The 7,395-nt window shown below is 34.0% G+C and overlaps 1 long non-coding RNA gene across 1 annotated transcript; it reads left to right on the top strand.

Moving 5' to 3' along the window:
* LOC109231969 lies at positions 280-737 on the top strand. Its single transcript, XR_002068867.1, has 3 exons — positions 280-401; positions 492-557; positions 664-737. It is a non-coding gene; the product is annotated as an uncharacterized LOC109231969 (long non-coding RNA).

Here is a 7,395-nt window from a genome sequence, read left to right on the forward strand (position 1 = left end):
TGGGAATGTTATAAGTGCATCAAAAATAAGGACTAAGCTTAGCTTGAAGAAACAAAAGGAAGACAATGGGGATGGGGGTGCTAAATCGGAGTTGGATAAATACATTAGTGAAGAACAAGAACCTTTTAGTGAAGACTTTGATATCTTGAGTTGGTGGAAAACACATGCTCCTAGATTTTCTATTCTTTCGGAGTTGGCTCGTGATGTGTTGGCCATTCCAATTTCTAGTGTGGCGTCAGAATGCGCATTTAGCACCGGTGGCCGTATCCTTGATTCATTTAGGAGTTCATTGACTCCTAAATGTGTGGAAGCTCTTATTTGTGTTCAAGATTGGCTTAGAGAAGAGAACAATCCTATTAGTGTTGAAGAAGACTTGAAGTATCTTGAGGAACTCGAGCTCGGTAAGCTTTAATATTTTGCGTGTATTTTAGTTCAAAATAATATATCATGCTTTTTCATTTGTATGACATATTTGGTCGAATTATCTATAGATATGGAAAATAATGGAAGCACAACTAGCATTGTTTGATGTATAGTTGCAACTTGCATCTTGAGAGGTAAGTTTAATACTCATTTTATTTGGTGATATACTTAATACTTTTGTAGTTTTGTTTTTTTATCATCAAAATATTATATTCTAACTTATGATTTATATTTTTTTAGGTTCAAGCATTGTGGTCAAGTCTATAATGTGTAGTTGCAACAGTGTTGACTGTTTGCATCTGGTGATTCGCAATGACTATTGTGTTGACTGTTGTTGCTGCAACAGTGTTGCTGTTGCATCTGTTAAGTTTATTATGTATTGTTTAGTTTACATCTGTTAAGTTTAGACTGTTGCTGCTGCAACAGTGAACAGTGTTGACTGTTTGCATCTGTTAAGTATGTAATGTATTGTTTCAACTTTCAATTTCAAACTTAACTTGAGTTTAGTATGTAGTGTTTCAATTTCAAAGTTTAGACTGCTGCTGCATCTGTTAAGTATGTATTGTTTCAATTTCAAAGTTAAGTAAGTATGTACAAACATTGTTGACTGTTTTTTATTGTTTCTGACTTATAGATTTTAGATGCTATAAATCTATAGCATCTGGTGTTTAGTATGTATTGTTTCTGACTTTCTGTGTGGCGTTAGATTTGTATTTGTGTATGGATAGAAAATTATGCATGTGTTGCAACTTCAAACGTTGCTGGTTTCAATTTCAAACGTTGCTGGCTTGCTGCAACAATTATGCATCTGGACAGTGCACTGTTAGGACTTAGGCGTTAGCTAAATTTTAGCGATTATTAAATCGAAACCGTACCGAAACCGTACCGAACCAAAATAAGAAAAACCGAACCGTACCGAAATATTTTGGTATGGTATTTGGTATACACAATTGATAAACCGAATACCGAATTACCGAACCGAAATTATTAAATACCGAACCGAAGTACCGAATGCCCACCCCTAGTCCACTGTGGGTGACATTCATGCTCTTTCAACGGAAACAGGGTCTGACGTGTCAAAAATCAGAGTTGCTGTTCTCAGAGTAAGGGAGAATGCTGTCAAAGCCTTCAAGGAGGTTCACGACAGGCTGGATGGTATGAGCATCGCTGCAAATAATAGCTTTGAACAGTTAAAGGAGTCCATCTGCAACACCCTTACCTATTTCCTGCGCCGCTAGTATGGATGTTTTTTTTGACAACTTATTTAGGTGGTATTGTGGGCTGTAGTTTAAGCCCTTGGATAATTCTGTTTTTTTTTGTGGCTACTGTGAGCTATTTCACCAGCCGCTGGATACTCTCTTTACCTTTTCTGCTTTGCTGTTATCTATGTTTATGATCCCTCTTTGCTGATGACAAAAATGGGGAGAAAAAGCCTATGTTATTTTGCCTATGTTATGTGTATGTGTACAGGTACAAGTCGACTATGTGTCTATATGTGTATGTGTACAGGTCGACTGCACACATTTTATATGTGTATAGGTAGCATATATTGTATACTGTACAGGTACAAGTCGGTACAAGTTGACTGCACACATTGAGGGGGAGTGTCATGGACCGGTCAAGTCGACTGCATACATTGAGGGGGAGTCAAGTCGACTGGTAAAACACAGGGAAGTCGACTGGTGTTTACTTCTTCACCTTATTATAATATTTTGCCATCATCAAAAAGGGGGAGATTGTTAGATCATGTTTTAATGATGCAAATAATATACATGTGCAGGAAATCAAGTTCAAGAAGTAAAGAAGACCGCTGGAATGGTTCATGATGTACAAAGAAAGAAATCAATCAGCATGTGATCAACAAATCTGGAGTGGTCTCGTAAATCTGGGCGTAATCTAATCAACGAATCAATCAACAATAACAATGATTAGCTGAGCTGGAGAAAATCAAATAAGCCTTGGACAAAGGCACGAATCATGGGCAGAATCACGGAAGACTAAAGGATACGAGGAGATCTAGGAAGCGACCACATTTGGAAGATCCAACAATCAAGGAGAAATCAAGTGAAGCAATCCTCTGCTGAAGGAAAGCAATCAAGAGAAGCAACGGCTCATTCCTTATTCTTGGAAAGAATCAATTCTTTCCAAGGATCAAATCTCTTGGGTTGTCAAGCCTCTACCATCCATCAAAGTATTTATACTCCCTTGTAAACCCTAGCTCAGATATACTTTGATCAAACCAAATCACTCTATTTATTCTACTGCAAACAAGCATTATAGTTCACTAAGATCTGCTGTGTAACAAGTCGGGGATAGAAAGAGAGCACACAACTGGTGAGGCATTGTATCAAAAACGAGTGATAGAGAAACTGAGCGATATACACCACATCTGTACTCGGAAGAAACTCATTTACTGAAGAGAACTCCCTTGCAACCCAAGGGGACTGGATTATGATTTACATTGAATCCGAACCAGTATAAAAATCCCGGTGTTTTTAATTCCTGCAATTATTTTCTGCACTTTACTTTCCGTTACCATATCTGCTAAATTATCATATTCAGCCGACTACTCAAGTTATAAGTCAACTTATAAGCAATTAATTTGAAGTATTTACAATTCACCCCTCCCCCTCTTGTACTTTTAATATTAACCAAAAATTAAAATAAATCTAAAGAAGAAAAAACACTTCTCCAGCGTCCCTTTCTCCTCCTCCCCCTCCCCCCACCTCCAACTTCATCTTTCGATGTCAAAGAAGACCCCTTCCGACCAATACCCTTCTGTCTCGTTTCCTCTCACGAGAAAGGCTAATGACCATGAGTCTATGACAAAAACTTGGAGACCACTGTAAAAGAAAGAGATGACCGGAGTCGATGGTGGTTGGAACATATTCCGGTGATCTTTTTCTTATTTATTTTCTCCTCCATAGCCCCCCTCACCCACAAAACACTCTGTTACAACTTATCAGACCCAATAATGGTGAAAAATCTCATCGGAATTCCGCCGAAAAATACCCAACCGGTAATCGCCCTATCTTCTAACTCATGTTCCTCTCTTAAAATCAATTTTAGAATTAAAGATTCCAATAGAGTAGATTCTTTCAAATTTTTCCAGCGATGAGCTTTTCCGGCTAGAGAGGCCACAGGATGAGAATTTTCGGCGAGGTTCTTGGGTGACTAGGTTATTCGCTTGGCTATTCTATATTTTTTTATATTTTTATTCATTTTAAGAAAAAAAATTAGATTTAATTTTTGAATAAGGATAGGATAGGTTTTGGGTGTAGGGTGTGTCGGAGAAGAAGGTGGGAACTGGGAAGGTAAAGTGGAAGGGGTCTGACAGGAGTTTGAAGGGAGGATGATTTAGGGAAAAGGGAATAGGGGATACAGAATTGCAGATGGGTTTGTTTGGGCAGAAGGTAGGATGGTTTGGAGAAGAAAGAGTGAAGAAAAGTGGGCTCCACCAGTTAAATTAAAAAAAGAAGAAGAAATAAACATAATTTTGAAAGGCTTCACTTGCTGCAAGGCGAGTGTAGTACACACATTTTGCCATGTCACTTTGAAGGGTTTAAGTGATACATTGAAAAATAACTTGAGGTGTCTACTTGATAAATAGGTCTATTGAGGTGTTCAAATAACCGTTATGGACAACTTGGAGGGGCCATTTATGTATTTCGCCTAAAATTTACTTTCCTAAATTCAGGTAAGTAACTAAAGACCAGATACAACTTGCTATATACTCTTAGGATAAGTTTGATATGAGGGATAAGTAAAAATAGTGTTGGGATAAAAATTTAATATTACCTTATACCTTGTGTGGTTATCAAATTTGGGATAAATTATCCCGGGATTAAAATTAGTACCGGGATAACAATACCTTGTAGGGGTGGGATAATTAATCCTGGGATTATTATCCCAGGATAGAACAGTAAAATTGACAAAAATAGCCCTAAGATCCTTAAACCCTTTTTCTACATCACTTTCCCATTCTTTACCCAACAGAAAAAAAGATATGTTACGTGCTGAAATGAAATGAATCATTTCGTATATAAGAAATTGAACATCATTAAATCTAAGTACCCCCAACGATATGGGCTATTTTCATTGAACTCCAGCTGAAAGACGACAGTTAGGAGAAAGAATGAAAGACAACAATAAACCAGTGTAGGGTGAAGGCCTAAGAGTATCATTTGCCCAATTTTATGAAATCTTTCAATGATTTAAATTATATACGCGGATCATGTAAATATTTTCTTATACAACTGATATAGTTTAACCTGTGATAATATGTTAGTCAAATATAGTTAACCAACAATTAACATTGGAGTTCGAAATCCCAAGAACGATTCCTGATTTTTTAGGCTTTGCTAGTGTAAAATTCAAGAATGATTCCAGATCGAAGTTCAATATAAGGTATCTGAAACAATATGAAAGGATTAAAATCCTAGTAATCATTAGTGATGTTTAAATCTATAAAGGGTTGAATTTTGAACCCCAATAATTGTTGATGGGATTTAAACCTAAAAGGAATATTTCACTAATGGTACCTCTCTTAAGCTCAAGGATAATATCTCGGAGTTTCAACTTGTAGAAGTTAGAACTCCATAATTGTGTTCTGAAGTTCAAAATAATAAGGTACCATTGCTGGGGTTTGAACCTATAAAGGTTTGAATTCCAGTACAATACTAAAATTTTACTTTTAAAAGCTCTAAAATTCAGTACCGTATATTTTTAATTTCACCTGTAGAGAGTTTTACGGATTTCAGTATATTGTGCTGGAGTTTCACTTGTAAAATATTTGAAATCCAGCAATAATTGCTAGAATTGTTCGGTGTGTTGGGGTTCATTTGTCCAAAATATATCCGCGTTTAAATAGAATGGCTAAAGTCTAATAACTTTTTAAATTGTGGCTAATAATTTAGTGGCAGGGATAAAAAAATGGCTAATTACACAAATAGCCAGCCAAATTTATTGTTTATTTTAGCCGGTATATTTCACTAAGATCTGCCACCAATACCTTTCAATTCTGGCGGTCCAAACCGTAACCCAAAACTCAACAGCCCAAGCCACAAAGTTAAACCCAAAGCTCATCAAAAAAGCCCAAACCCCTTCTGGTGAAAGCCTCCGAGCCCAAGAAGAATACACTCATTATTTTACACAACGAGGGAGAAGAATATCATAATTTTATAACACTTTTATTTTAGCTGTGCTATAACTTATTCATCGTTGGTGTTTGTATCAAATTAATTAAAACTTAAATTTTCTCTTTTAAATAACTTTCTAGTCATGTTTAATTAAATGTATATTCTTACTTTATTTGTGACTCTTAACTAGGCTTAGTTAAAATTATGGGTTTTCATTAGTTTTTCCTCTCTTAACCACCAAGTTCTGGACAAGGTTTTAGTTCATTTTTCTTTTGGACGGAGTTTAGTTATATAGTGACAATGGAATTTTCTTTTTACAGTATTAGTGTAGTTATTAAATACCAAATTGAAAAGTCACATGTAATTGTCTTTTAGGCAAAATGACAGGTCCAAGAATATGACTTTGAAGTTGAAGAAACTAGAATAAAGACCATTCTGGACAAGAATATGAATCCAAAAGAGGGAAAATTTAAAAAGGTGAAGTCATATTTGCCTTAATTTTAGTATTAGTGTTACTCATTACTTGTATTGGTAGAAAAAATTACATACTCAGATAAAATAATCAAAGTATAAATAAATTGGCTCAAACACTATTATAATAAACAAAAATGATTAACAATATAAAAACCACATCATTCTATTTGTTACATAAAAAAACAAATTAAGATAGCAACTACTGTATTTCCTTCTTCTAATTTGTTCTCCTACAGGATCATTTCCTTCTTCTAATTCATCAGCATTTTTACTATCAGGAAACGCAAACGGAGTAACTGGGCTCATCTCTGTCATTGTTGCTCAAGCCTGAAGCTATAGTGTGAATATGCTAACCAATGGAAGAAACACTGAATTGTAAACAAGTTTCCAAGATTATAATGAGGGAGCGTGAAAACTCCTCAATCATCATTCAATATATTCATCTTAAATTATGTTTCAATTTTATAATTTTATCAGCCCAATTTCACAAGTTATCGTGCTTTTTTTATTTAGTTTCAATAAAAACACCATTGAAGATTTTAAGATTTAAGATGTTTTTCAAATGATTCTTTAAGGACTTATCAAATAACATAAATCAAATCATGTCTTCTTAGTTTATCTCGCTTCATGAGGTTTTATTTATTGAAATTAAAAAGAAAAATTATGATTTACATACTTTGCTGAAATGTGCATGAGCAAAGAAAATATTACTAAAACATGAAATATCAACAGGATGAACAAATTACTATAAGAAGTTATTGAATTCACCAAGCGTGTGCTATATTAATTTGGATATGTTTATATATAATCTAGTTTACAATCCTAAATATTTAGACTTCCTATATAGTTCAAATAAAAAAAGATTTAATAAGCAAAAAAATTTAAATATTACGTAGGGAGATATCTACACTGCATTTTTATTCAATATAAAAATTATTTTTAAGGGATAAAAAGTCTATCAGCAGTTCTTGTAGATATTTTGTACTTTATAATATAAATTTAGGATTATGTGATTTAGTATGATTAAATATGATGTCAAACAATCATTTCCGGTGCTTAACTAAATATGGATCAATTATTTTGTAGGATTATAATTAAAAAAAATTAAAATGCATATTTATTTGTTCCACGTTGAAATAATTTTATTTTAGACGTTATTGTATTAAATAATTTTACTTTAATATGTGATTTATTTCCCCGCATTTCAGTTTTTTAGTTAGAAATCAACTGAGGCCACCATCGTTCTTGATTTTATAGGTATTCCACAAAGAATGTATCTTTAATTAGTATAAATTATATAAGGTAAAATATTTATTAATTTCAAATTGCTAAATATTAGGACTTCTTGCCTATTTTTATG

This window comes from Nicotiana attenuata, chromosome 9 (assembly GCF_001879085.1).
Source record: "Nicotiana attenuata strain UT chromosome 9, NIATTr2, whole genome shotgun sequence".
Taxonomy (NCBI): Eukaryota; Viridiplantae; Streptophyta; class Magnoliopsida; order Solanales; family Solanaceae; genus Nicotiana; species Nicotiana attenuata.